This window comes from Lepus europaeus, chromosome 7 (assembly GCF_033115175.1).
Source record: "Lepus europaeus isolate LE1 chromosome 7, mLepTim1.pri, whole genome shotgun sequence".
NCBI lineage: Eukaryota > Metazoa > Chordata > Mammalia > Lagomorpha > Leporidae > Lepus > Lepus europaeus.
Window position 1 is genome coordinate 94,376,326 of NC_084833.1, and position 13,628 is coordinate 94,389,953.

At 40.8% G+C, this 13,628-nt stretch overlaps 1 long non-coding RNA gene across 2 annotated transcripts in view; it reads left to right on the forward strand.

Annotated features, from left to right (window-relative positions):
- Window positions 1–74: 74 nt before the first annotated feature.
- LOC133763385 (uncharacterized) overlaps window positions 75–13,628 on the forward strand; it is a 28,125-nt gene continuing 14,571 nt past the window's right edge. For both annotated transcript variants that reach the window (XR_009866404.1, XR_009866405.1), the window contains exons 1-2: window positions 75–233; window positions 2,689–2,757. This is a non-coding gene — a long non-coding RNA (uncharacterized LOC133763385). The remainder of the gene's footprint in view (window positions 234–2,688; window positions 2,758–13,628) is intronic.

Sequence of the window (13,628 nt, forward strand, 5' to 3'; positions counted from 1 at the left end):
TGGCCTCACAATGGGAATCGAGTCCCAAACCGGTTCCGGGTTAGTGCCCTGGATGCCGCCCCCCTCGCGATTCGCCTGTCGCTGTGCGCTGGTCTTTGGCGCGCGGCTCTGTCAGTCAGGTGCGCTGTAGGAGAAGATTGGCCCCTGGCGATGGGCTTGCTGCGCTTTTCCGCCTGATTGGGGCACTGGCAGCTCCATCTCCTGTCCTTGACCCTCACCTGTAAAGGCAGAGAGTAAGTGGAAGGCTCGTGTTGCCCCAGCCGCTCCCTCGGCTAGCATCACTTGCTGCTCAACCCACTGTGACCTCGTTTGGCCCCAACCTTTCTTCTGAGGTTGTCCTTGCCAAAGGTCACCGGTGACTTCCTTATGACCAAATCTAGGAGTCACTTCTTATCAAACAACTCCTCAAAAAAAGGGGGGAAAAAAGCCGTTAGACTTACCTGCTGTTTCTTCAGTGTTTCCCTAAATAAGTGCTTTTCTTGGTTTTCTTGAATCTTAGTCTTCTGTTACCCTCTTTGCCATCTCATGTTCGGGCGTTGCTAATGGATCTTTCCACTGCCTCTGCTCAGGCTTCTCCCTTCTCCCCCGTGAATTACACCAATAGTCTCCTAACTTGTTTCCCAGTATCCTGTGTGACCAACTGTAGTCGGTTCTTCACACTTGAACCAAAAATACACTGTTGGCTGGCACCGTGGCTCACTTGGCTAATCCTCTGCCTTGCGGCGCCAGCACACCAGGTTCTAGTCCTGGTCGGGGCGCCGGATTCTATCCCGGTTGCCCCTCTTCCAGGCCAGCTCTCTGCTGTGGCCGGGGAGGGCAGTGGAGGATGGTCCAAGTGCTTGGGCCCTGTAGCCGCATGGGAGACCAGGAGAAGCACCTGGCTCCTGCCTTCGGATGGTAGCACGCAGGCCGCAGCAGCCATTGGAGGGTGAACCAACAGCAAAAGGAAGACCTTTTTCTCACTGTCCACTCTGCCTGTCAAAAATTGAAAAAAAAAAAAAATACACTGTTGAAAGTTCTTCAGTGGAATCTGGTGATAAAGTACAAAGTCCAGGGCTGGCGCCATGGCTCACTTGGTTAATCCTCCGCCTGTGGCGCCAGCATCCCATAGGGGCGCCAGATTCTGTCCCGGTTGCTCCTTTTCCAGTCCAGCTCTCTGCTGTGGCCCGGGAATGCAGTGGAGGATGGCCCAAGTGCTTGACCAGGAGAAGCACCTGGCTCCTGGGTTCGGATTGGCGCAGCGCCCTGGCCGCAGCGGCCATTTGGGGAGTGAAGCACCGGAAGGAAGACCTTTCTTTCTGTCTCTGACTGTCTATAACTCTACCTGTAAAATAAAAATTAAAAAAAAAAATAACAAAGTCCTCAGGAGGCTTAGGACACCTTGAAAGATAAGGCCTCTGCTTTCCCTCGGACTCCATCTCCACATCACTGCCCTGCTTTCTTCTTTACCCTAATTCCTTTGCATCTTTTGGTTCCTGGGCTCTACATTGGCCTTGGGCACGCACTTTGCATTGCTGTTTTTCCACCCAGAAAGATTTCTCCCTACCTTTTCCCTGCTATATCCAAGATTCCTTTTAGACTTGCTCTCTGAAGGAAGTACTCTGCTTCCAAATTTTCTCTCCAGAGCCAGATAAAAGGCAGAACTCCGAGTTAAATCTGAAGTTCAGAGAAACAACAAATAACTATCAGTATGAATATGTCCTATGCAATATTTGGTTAAATCTGGCAATCCTCTCTTTCTTTTGTAAGATATTTATTTATTTTATTTGAGTAGAGTTACAGACAGTGAGAGAGAGAGACAGAGACAAAGGTCTTCCCTCTGTTGGTTCATTCCCCAACTGGCCACAACAGCCGGAGCTGCGCCGATCCCAAGCCAGGAGCCAGGTGCATCTTCCGGGTCTCCCATGCGAGTGCAGGGTTCCCAAGCACTTGAGCCATCCTCCACTGCTTTCCCAGGCCGCAGCAAAGAGCTGCATGGGAAGAGGAGCAGCCATGACTAGAACTGGCACCAATATGGGATGCTGGCACGGCAGGCGGAGGATTAACCTACTGTGCCACGATGCCAGCCCCCTGGCAATCCTACTCTAATAAGCTCCTATCAAAACCTCCATCCTTTCTCTAACAGCTCTTACATGTTCCATGTGGGTGAGATTTTCCTTGTTAACTGTTGTAATTTGTTTGCCCAGTACAGTGTTAGAATATAATACGCACTCAAAAATTAGGTGGTAAAAAGTGACAGAATATTCCCAGTAAATGCTAAATCCTTGCTAGGTATTCCTGGAGGAAGTTCCTTTCATAAAATAGCAACTTTTTATGAAATATGTGCTTTGAAATGTAATGATCAATATAATTTTACAAAATTGTACTTATAAAGCATGTCTACACTTTTGCTTAAGTAGAACAAAAGAAACCTTGTTGTTTTGGAAAAATGAGAGAATTTGTATTTTATTATTTTAAGATTTGTTAGTGGATGATATTTTTAGTTGTGTATGGTAAGAAAGTAAGAGAATTATCTGTCCCAATTATAATCACTTTTTCTTTGTCCCATCTCTGAGTCTGTCCACCATTGAATCTGTTTACTTAAGTAACAAAGATAAAGTCTAGAATGAGTCAGTACTAAGAGATCAGTGCTTTTATGTCTAACTCTAAGCTTCCCATGTTTAACCTTTGTCTCCTTGATTATTGTAGGATCTTTTCCAAATATCGGCTCTGGTTCCTCTCAGCTGTATCTTATCTAAGTGGATGTGGACCAACAAGGTAAAGATTTAGGGTAATCCAAAATGCCTAATAGTATTAGTTCCCCATTACCAATCTGGTATTCTGTTCACTGATTTGAACTTTGGTAATATTAGTTTCAGACTAGAGATTTGACCCAGAAATACTCATGCACTTATTCCAGAACTGTACTGTCCAACTGCGATAACCAGATGAGTACTTCAAGTGTGGCTTGTACAACTATATAACTGAACTCTAATAGTATTTAATTTTAATTAAAATTGAAAAACTGACACTTGACTGGGTTACTAAGTAACTTCTAAGTATTTTGGAAAACTTTTGTTATATAAATGTACTTTTTGAACTGTAAATTTATTTATTTATTTTTAAAGATTTATTTATTTATTTGAAAGGCAGAGTTACACAGAAAGAGGAGAGTCAGAGAGACAGAGGTCTTCCAACCACTGGTTGCATCCAATTGGCTGCAATGGCCGGAGCTGCACTGATCTGAAGCCAGGAGCCAGGAGCTTCTTCCGGTCTCCCACATGGGTGCAAGGGCCCAAGGACTTGGGTTATCTTCTACTGTTTTCCCAGGCCGTAGCAGAGAGCTAGATCAGAAGTGGAGCAGCCAAGACTTGAACTGGCACCCATATGGGATGCTGGCGCTTCAGGCGACAGCTTTACCTGCTATCCCAAAGTGCCGGCCCCTAAACTGTACATTCAAAATGTTTTTATTAACAATAATTGCACATATTTATAGGCCACAGTGTAACATTGCAGTACATATATACAAGGGGACTGCACTGTGGCATAGCAGGTAAAGCTGCCCTCTGTGGCTTTGGCATCCCACATACATGCCAGTTCAAGTCCCAAGTACTTGGGTCCCTCCACCCATGTGGGAGATCTGAAAGAAGCTCCTGGGTCCTGGCTTTGCATGAGCCCAACTCTGGCAGTTGTGGTCATTTGGGGAGTGAACCAGTGGATAGAACACCTCTCTCTGTCTCTGTCTTTCTCTGTCTCTGTTTCTGTCTCTGTAACTCTACCTTTCAAATAAGTAAATAATTAAAAATGTACAAATTTACAATGTGTACTGACCAAACCAAGATAATCAACATTACTTTATGATTTGAACCCTGGAGATCTTTTTCTCCACTCACTCATAAAATAGATAAGTTATTCTGAACTACAGTCACTCACGATGTATGGAACACCAGGAACTTACTCCTTCTAGCTAAACTCTGATTTCATACTAGTTATCCAAACTCCCTATATTCTTACTCACACTCCCAGTCTCTAGTAATCACTATTCTATGTTCAGATTATTTTTAGCATCTACATATGAGAACATGTAGTATTTGTTTTTCTGTGTTTGGCTATTTTCTTTTTCTTTTTTAAAGATTTATTTTATTTATTAAAAAGACAGAGTTACAGAGAGAGGTAAAGACAGAGAGAGGTCTTCCATCTGCTGGTTCACTCCCCAGATGGCCACAACAGCCGAAGCTGCACCGATCTGAGCCAGGAGCTTCCCCCGGGTCTGCCACATGGGTGCAGGGGCCCAAGAACTTGGGCCACTTTCTACTGCTATCCCAGGCCACAGCAGAGAGCTGGATCAGAAGAGGAACAGCTGGGACTAAAACTGCACCCATATGGGATGCCGGCGCTTCAGGCCAGGGTGTTAACCTGCTGCGCCACAGTGCTGCCCCCCCCTCCTTTTTTTAAAGATTTATTCTTTGGCTATTTTCTTAACATGATGTTCTCCACTTCCATACATTTGGTTGCAGAAGACAAGATTTCATTCTTGTTTATGGATCAGTAATATTCCACTGTACATATATACCATATTTTATTTATCCATGAATTTGGTAAGGGACACCTTCATTGATTCCATGTCTTAGCTATTGTAACTAATGCAGCAATGAACATTGTGGAAAAAGAATCTCTTCTTGTTTATTGGGATTGCTGGGTTATGTAACAAAGCAATATTGTACTGTACATATTTTGTAATCTAAATACAAATTAAATATTTCTGATTTTTTAAAAAATAGTGCCTGAATTGAGATGTACTATAAATATAACATATGCAGAGGATTTCAAGATTTATTTATAATAAATCTCATTGATAATTTTTATGTTGATTTTAAGTGGAAATTATAATATTTCACATAACTAGATTAGGGTAATATATTAAATGCATTTGGGAAGTGGACTAGCAGATAGAAGATATCTCTGTTTCTCCCTTTATCTTTGTTACTCTGCCTTTCAAATAATTAGATAATTCTTTAAAGAATGTCATTATGTACCATCTCTCAAAATGGATGCAATCCATTCCTTCAGGAAGGTTGCTTTAAATATGTTGGCCAAAAGGTTTGCAAGGTTATGGTTGGAGGACAACAAAGCTATCCTCACAATCCACTATCTCTTTCCTAACATTTTTTTTGGACTGTGTTGATAACTCTTTGAAGGCAGGGCTTTTGTTATTTGTCTTTATTTTTTTCTACAGTACCTACCACAGACCTTGTATAAATTGATATTTTAGGCTGTGGAATAAACAATGGTCATGTAGTTGCTTTATACAGTAGCCTTAGTCATCATTATTTAGCAGCTCATTGAAAACTGTTTTTATCCCATGTAACCTATTGCTTTTACTTCATTTCTTTACCAATTTCCATGGACACCTAGACATCACAGCCTCTGTTGTTTTTAGGTAAAGTTCTATATTTTTTCCTAACCATATTATATATCTGTTGGGAATAAAGAGATTATGATCAATATATAATTAAAAAAACCACAAATGTAAATGAGATCCTGATTTTACCAGGAAAACTCATCTTTTTTTACTTAACTACTTCAAAAAATTTTTTTTCTTTATTTGACAGATAGAGTTAGACAGTGAGAGAGAGAGAGAGGTCTTCCTTCCATTGGTTCACCCCCCAAATGGCCGCTACGGCCAGAAATATGCCGATCTGAAGCCAAGAGCCAGGTTCTTCCTCCTGGCCTCCCATGTGGGTGCAGGGGCCCAAGCACCTGGGCCATCCTCCACTGCCTTCCTGGGCCACAGCAGAGAGCTGGACTGGAAGAGGAGCACCCGGGACTAGAACCTGGAGCCCATATGGGATGCCGGTGCCGCAGGGAGGATTAACCAAGTGAGCCATGGCGCCGGCCCCCAGCTACTTCAAAATTTTTAAAGCTACCTAATTTAAAAAAAATTGATAATATGTTAATAAATCATATAGCACCAAAACATCCCTCTCAGGATTTTTCATTCGTTCTTCTTTCAGAGCCTTCTTCCTAGTTTTTCATTTTTTTTAATTTTTATTTATTTGACAGGTAGAGTTAGACAGTGAGAGAGAGAGAAAGAGAAAGGTCTTCCCTCCGCTGGTTCACCCCCCAAATGGCCGCTATGGCAGCACTGCGCGGATCCAAAGCCAGCAGCCAGGTGCTTCCTTCTGGTCTCCCATGTGGGTGCAGGCGCCCAAGAATTGGGCCATCCTTCACTGCCTTCCCGGGTCACAGCAGAGAGCTGGACTGGAAGAGGAGCAACCAGGACTAAAACCCATTGCCCATATGGGATGCCGGTGCCGCAGACAGAGGATTAGCCAAGTGAGCCACGGCGCCGGCCCATAGTTTTTTTTTCTGTCTTCTTATACTACCTCTACCTCTACTGCATTATTGCTAACTTTTCTTTTTAATTTCCCTTTATTCTTCTAAACTACTTTCTCTATTTTTAAGATTTATTTATTTATTTATTTGTGAGGCACAATTACAGACAGGGAGAGATGGAGAGAGAGAAAAGTCTTCCATCCACTGGTTCACTCCCCAAATGGCTACAAAGGGCAGAGCTGCGCTGATCTGAAACTAGGATCCAGGAGCTTCTTCCGGGTCTCCCACATGGGTGCAGGGGCCCAAGGACTTGGGTCATCCTCTACTCCTTTGCCAAGCCATCAGCAGAGAGCTGGATCAGAAGAGGAGCAGCTGGGGAGCAAACCAGTGCTCATACAGGATGCCAGCGCCACAGGTGGAGGCTTAGCCTAATATGCCACAGCACCAGCCCCTATGCTACTTTCTTATTACTCTCTCCCTGACTATACTGTCTAATATCTATGTGGTTGTTCTTCATCAGTAAAAAATGTGAAGCTGAAATATGTTCCTACCATTTCATATAATGATTTAATAATAATGTAAAAACATTAACTTCTTAGTCATAAATTTGAAAGTCCTTTAAAAGCAAAGTAATTTTTAAAGATTTTTTTGGCTTTTAGCTGCAGTTATTTTATCCTAAAAAAACCAAAAAATGATTCTCTTCTTTATATATTAGTGTTGGATGTTAAATTTAAAATGTCACAAAGCAATTTTTATATGTACTTAAAAGGTTGAATTTTTCAATGACAAAGAAATTACAATTGTTCTTTCTGAATTTTTCTCTCTCTATTTTTCTACTTTTTAGGCACGTTTTTCAGTTTGAAGTGCAGCAAGGCATGTTTTATATCATTTGTGTCTTAGTGCTCACTACATTTTGTACATTAAGAATAAATCCCTCCATCCTTCTTGGAGGATGAGAAAGGTTTTATTTTAATAGAATTTGGAAATGGTGTCAGAATCCAGGTTTTGATTACTATAGCAACAGAGAATAATGGAAAGAATGGAAAGACTAAATGTCACACACACCCAATGTTGCCATAGTGATAGTCAGTTGCTTTATTAAGTATGTTTACTATTCCATTCTGGTCAGTTTTTCAAATGTGCTTATCTGTATGGGTACTCAAATGTAAGAAAAAGTTCAAAATCATTTAAGAAAGAAAGAAACCCTTCAGGAGATGAAAGCAATTTGTTTCACTGTCCATCATTTAATAAGAAACTCAGTACACACACACACACACAGCTATAAGGGAAATAGAAATTCTCGTTTCTGTCCCAACAACTATTCTTCTTACTTACAGCCAGGGAAATTGAAGCAGGTAGTCTCAGACATGTCTGTATTGTCATTTCACACTATTTCAAGCCATTTTCTCTGAGATTCTGAAAATAAGGAATTCTGCCATATTGAAATGGGAAAAAGTTCTTCTTAAGCAGTATCGCTTGAGGATTCATGCCTGCCAGGCAACTGTGCTGGCCCTTAACAAAATCATGAAAGCAGGAAATAGTTTATTTTGGTCCTTCTGATTGTCTTTTATTCCCCAGCAGTCTCCTTTTCTCACTGACAAAACATCTCATTATGTATCTCATCAAGACCTTCCCTACCACACAGCTTACTAGTGACATTATTTTGTACCTATCTCTCTTCACATAATTATCCCTCCTAACTTACACCTAAAGAGGATAGTGCTAATGCTCACTTTCAGCTTTGAAACTAACTGGCACATCATAAGTCATAATTAATATTAGTTGAATTAATGAGCTTCCATAAAAATATTCTTTGTTTTAGTTGGAGACTCTTGACAGGTAACTGAAATGTCAAATTCAAGGTAATGTGTAAATTGGCAGCAATGCCTAATGGGTCATTTTTTTAAAAACAGAGTTTACATTAGAAATGGCAAGTATTTTCAGTTCATTTGGGAGGTGGATTTTGGGAGATTAAGATGCATTTATTCTGTAGAAACAATATGCCAAATGGTGCGCAAATTTCTATGTTGACTAGCATAAAAACATATTATGCAAATTGTGCCTGGACTGTAAAAATAATAGTAATATTTTCTTTTTTTAAGATTTATTTATTTATTTGAAAGTCAGAGTTACACAGAGAGAGGAAAGGCAGAGAGAGAGGTGTCTTCATCCGCTGGTTCACTCCCCAGTTGGCCGCAATGGCTGGAGCTGCACCGATCTGGAGCCAGGAGCCAGGAGCCAGGAGCTTCTTCTGGATCTCCCATGCGGGTGCAGGGGCCCAAGGACTAATGCCATCTTCGACTGCTTTCCCAGGCCATACAGAGAGCTGACTCAGAAGTGGAGCAGCCGAGACTCGAACAGGCACCCATATGGGATGCCGGCACTGTAGACGGCAGCTTTACCTGCTACGCCACAGCACGGGCCCTGTAATGTTTTCATAATTCTAAACTCCTTTCATAATCATTTAAATTACTCAAAATTAACTTCCACTTCTAATTCAGGGTTTCAGGAGCTTATCTCTATCCATAAAAAAATCATAGCTCTGGCAAAAGTAAATATTCCTATGGCACCAGTAATGTGATTATATTGTAATAAGTAAGATAAAATTCCCTCAAAATGATACCAATGTTCCAGTTTCCAAAAATGTATGACCATGTTACCTTACATTGCAGAACAGACTTTGCATATGTGATTAAGAATCTTGAAATGGGAAAATTATCCTCAATTATTCAATAGAGGGTTCCATTTGATGATAAAGATACCTCTCAGTAAAAGAGGTAGAAGAAAAGTGAGTGTCAGAGTGATGTCAACATGATAAGGCTCAATGAGCCATTGCTGGACTCGAAAAGAGCTTAGTAAGAAACAAAGCCAGTCTATAGAAGCTGGAAATACTAAGCAAACTAATTTTAACACAGGAGTTCAAGTTTTGGAATTCTGACCTTCAGAAGTAAAAGACAAAAAAAAAGTATTATTTTAAACCACCAAGTTTGTGTTCATTTGTTGCAGCAGCAATAGGAAACTGATGCAACTTCAACAGCTACATAGGGAAATGAGCTTACAAAGAGCACGGTTCTTAAATACTTCTGATTTGGCACATATACTTTGGGTTAAAGGGTCTGGTATTGTGTCATAGTGAGTAAAGCTGCTGCCTGCAATCAAGCACCCATATGGGCTCTAGTTTGAGTCCTGGCTGCTCCACTTCTCTTGCAGCTTCCTGCTAATGGCCTGGGAAAGCAATGGAAAGTGGCTCAAGTGCTTGGGCCCCTGCACCCATGTGGGAGACCTGAATGAAGCTCCTGGCTTCAGTGTGGCCCAAGCCCTAGACATTGTGGCCATCTGGGGAGTGAACTAATGAATGGAAGGTCTGTCTCTCTCTGTCTCTCCCTCTCTCTCTGTAAATATGACTTTCTAATAAATAAATAAATACATCTGTAAAAAGAAAATTTTGAGTTAATATCTTTTAGCTCTCCCACTATGTTTACCTTTACTTTTGAGTGAGCAAAAGAACTCCAGTAGTATTAAAGAGGTACCAAAAACTATTGAGAGGCTAAAACTAAATGACAAAAAAAGCAAAAGTTAAGATTTTACAAATATATAAATAAGTTAACAGTAATCTAAAACCACACCAGATTAAACTAACACAGATGATTCAATATTAACAGTTTCAGCTTTGAAAAACGTTGGGAATTTCAGTGATCTTCAAAAGCAAATGCATGGAGAAACTTTACTGTATAGTCAAGCATTTTGTGAAATCAGATTCTGAGTGAACTCATGATGTTCTAGTTTGAGTTCATGAGCATGACGTTTTACTAACCCTGAAGAACTCGTTTAGTAGATGACTCAAACTTATACCTAATCTATCTGAAAATTAAAATATTTTAAATAGATCCTTAGGAATAAAGAATTAGCCATTGGTTTTAGAATATCTCTAAGGCAAGTAGGAGACCAAATTTTAAGAATAGTGCATAAGGGGGGCCAGCGCTGTGGCATAGCAGGCATAGCAGGTAAAGCCGCCACCTGCAGGGATGTCATCCCATATGAGCGCTGGTTCAAGTTCCAGCTGCTCCACTTCTGATCCAGCTCTCTGCTATGGCCTGGGAAAGCAGTAGATGGCCCAAGTCCTTGGGCCCCTGCACCCACACAGGAGACCCAGAAGAAGGTCCTGATTCCTGGCTTTGGATCGGTGAAGTTCCAGCCATTGTAGCCATTTGGGGAGTGAACCAGTAGATGAAAGACCTCTCCTCTCCTCTCTCTGTCTCTCTCTGTCTGTCTCTCTCTCTCTCTCTTTCTCCCTGCCTCTGCCTCTCTGTAACTCTGCCTTTCAAGTAAATAAATAAATCTTAAAAAAAGGAGTAGTGCATAATAATTCTCTTGTAAGCCTTCTTTGTATAATAACATGAAAAGCTATAAGAAAGAGCAGAAGCGAGGTGGAAAAAAATAATCAAAAAATAAAGAAAGAATGATTCCCAGGTGATGGTCTCATTCATTATGTGTGGCTCATTATAAAATGATTATTTTTCTTGGGACAATTTGTTCTGAACTTTCACTTTTCATTTCATCTATAAATACTTCAAATGTACCTCTAGAAGATAAGGGAAACTAATGCCATTATCCCACTTCATATACGTAACAGTTGTTAAATCTAATCTTCATTTTAGAGTTACCCTTCCAGGTAAATATAATGTGATTTTGGTGTGATTTATATGCTTTATTTTTCCAAAAACTCCACAGAAAACTGACAACAGATGTCCCAAAGATTAAGTCAGGAACCACTGACTCACAGGAGTGGAAGGGTTTTAATAGGTGATCTAGTTCAAATAATTGAGTATTTGAATCCCATCTCCCCAGCACCACTAACTTTTATACCTAAATTTTTTCATTTTTTAAAAAATTATCCTCATAATAGGACTTCAAGGCTCTTTGCAATGGTCCTTCTAGTGTTCTGTGTTTTTTAAAATGAAAAAAATGGCGCCACTGTAGCTCAATAGGCTAATCCTCCGCCTTGCGGCGCCGGCACACCAGGTTCTAGTCCCGGTTGGGGCGCCGGATTCTATCCCGGTTGCCCCTCTTCCAGGCCAGCTCTCTGCTGTGGCCTGGGAGTGCAATGGAGGATGGCCCAAGTGCTTGGGCCCTGCACCTGCATGGGAGACCAGGAGAAGCAACCGGCTCCTGGCTTCGGATCAGCACGGTGCGCTGGCCATAGCGCGCCGGCCGCAGCGGCCACAGGGGGGGTGAACCAACGGAAAAGGAAGACCTTTCTCTCTATCTCTGTCTCACTGTTCACTCTGCCTGTCAAAAATAAATAAATAAAATAAAATGAAATATATGCGGAGGGCGCTTTGGGTTAAACTGCACATATCCCATAAGGAAATGCCAGTTTTTGCTGTTCCACTACTGACCCAACTTCCTGGGTTTTTTATTTATTTTTTTTCTTTTCTAAAAATGTATTTATTTATTTGAGAGGCAGAGTTACAGAGAGAGAGAGAGAGAGAGAGAGAGAGCCAGAGAGAGAAACAGAGCATGATCTTCTGTTCTCTAGTCCACTCTCCAAATGGCTGCAATGGGCAAGCGCTGGGCCAGGCCCAAGCCAGTAGCCTGGAGCTTCTTCCAAGTCTCCCATGTGGGTACAGGGGCTCAAACACTTGGGCCATCTTTGGCTGCTGTCCCAGATGCATTAATAGGGAGTTGTATTGGAAGTGCAGGAGCCAGGACACAAACCAGCGCCCATATGGGATGCTGGCTTTACAAGTGACAGTAGCACAATGCTGACCCCAGATTCTTGTTAATACATCCCGGGAGGCAGCAAATGATGACTCAATTGCTTGGGCCCCTGCCACCTACGTGGGAAACCGGATGGAGTTCTGGACTTCTGGTTTCAGCCTAGCCCAGATTGATCTGTCGTGGGCATTTTGGGCGTGAACAGATGGAAAGAAGATGTTTTTGTTTGTCTCTGTCTCTCGCTCCCAATTTGTCCCTGTTGCTCTGCCTTTCAAATAGTTGAAAATGATTAAAAATAAAAGATAAAATGTAGTATGTGATATTCTAGATATGACAGTAATATCATCAATGTAATCTCATGGCAGAATAACCAAACCATCATTTTTCTTATTCTAAATTTTACACTTCTGTTAATGAAGTCTACTATAATTAATCTGTTGTTTATTTCTTTTGGTTACCACATTTATTTATTCAACAAAATTTATTGAAGGCCTACCCTGTAAACAAACAAGTCCCCAGTTTTCATGGAGTTTATACCCCATGACCTATATCATTGACTTACAAATGTGTAAGTCCTACATTTGTCTTGAACTTATCTTGAAATTGACTTCTAATTCAGATTCTTGCCACAGTCGCTCCCTGTATAAGCTACTACTTGTTCACATGGTGTCTATTTCTGCTCTGTTCTGAGAGCATTTTTAAAGGTTTTATAGCTTACTCTATGTAGGAATGCCAGGGTTTTAGAACAAATGCATCTCTAAGTAGAAATATTTTTATTGTTATTTAATTCAAATGTATTTACTGTGTCTTTTCCTTCCTAAAAACCATAACGAATGTAAATATATAAAATTATAGTGAGGTATCTTAGAAAACAAAGCAACAATGATTACAAAAAAAATTCCAAAATTAAAAGGTATAACTTCAAGCACTTTGAGAAAGACAAAAAGAAGAAGAAATTATGCACAAATGCAGAAATCCAAGCCTTGCTTTGTAGTTAATTGCCAAAATGCAACAGTGTGCTGTTGAGGGCAATTGCTAGGCCGCACATCACTTAGCACTCTCCGTTGGCCATTTGATTACACTTGTTTCCATTGATGCATGTGGACTTCGGACATTATTTTAAATTATGCCATAAAGAAATCTGAGCATTTTTTTTTGTTTTACATAGAGAACAAAATGGTTTTGCAGCATCACTGACTAAAATAATAATTGTTATTTCAAAGCACTTTTCAAAAGCATGAGGCACTACTTCTGCCAGGAAGCAAGGATATTAAGGTCATTTGATTCAACATAAACTAATCCATTTAGAGTTTTTCCACAGATCAAATGAAAACAAGGATCAACATTCTGATATAACTGGTTGTACGGCATCTCCTTTACGCCTATATTGAATCAATCTTTATTTTCCTTCTTCTGAGAGTATGTGTGCTCTATTAAGACTTTTCTATCCCAACACCTGTGTTCAGCTTCTCAACATCTTTTGGCTATAATACATGATCCCCCCAGATAATCTCTGTTCCAATCTTATCTCCTTGAGCACTACCAAAATGTTAATTTTGTAGCATAGGTCCTATCATTTTTTTTTTTGAGATTTA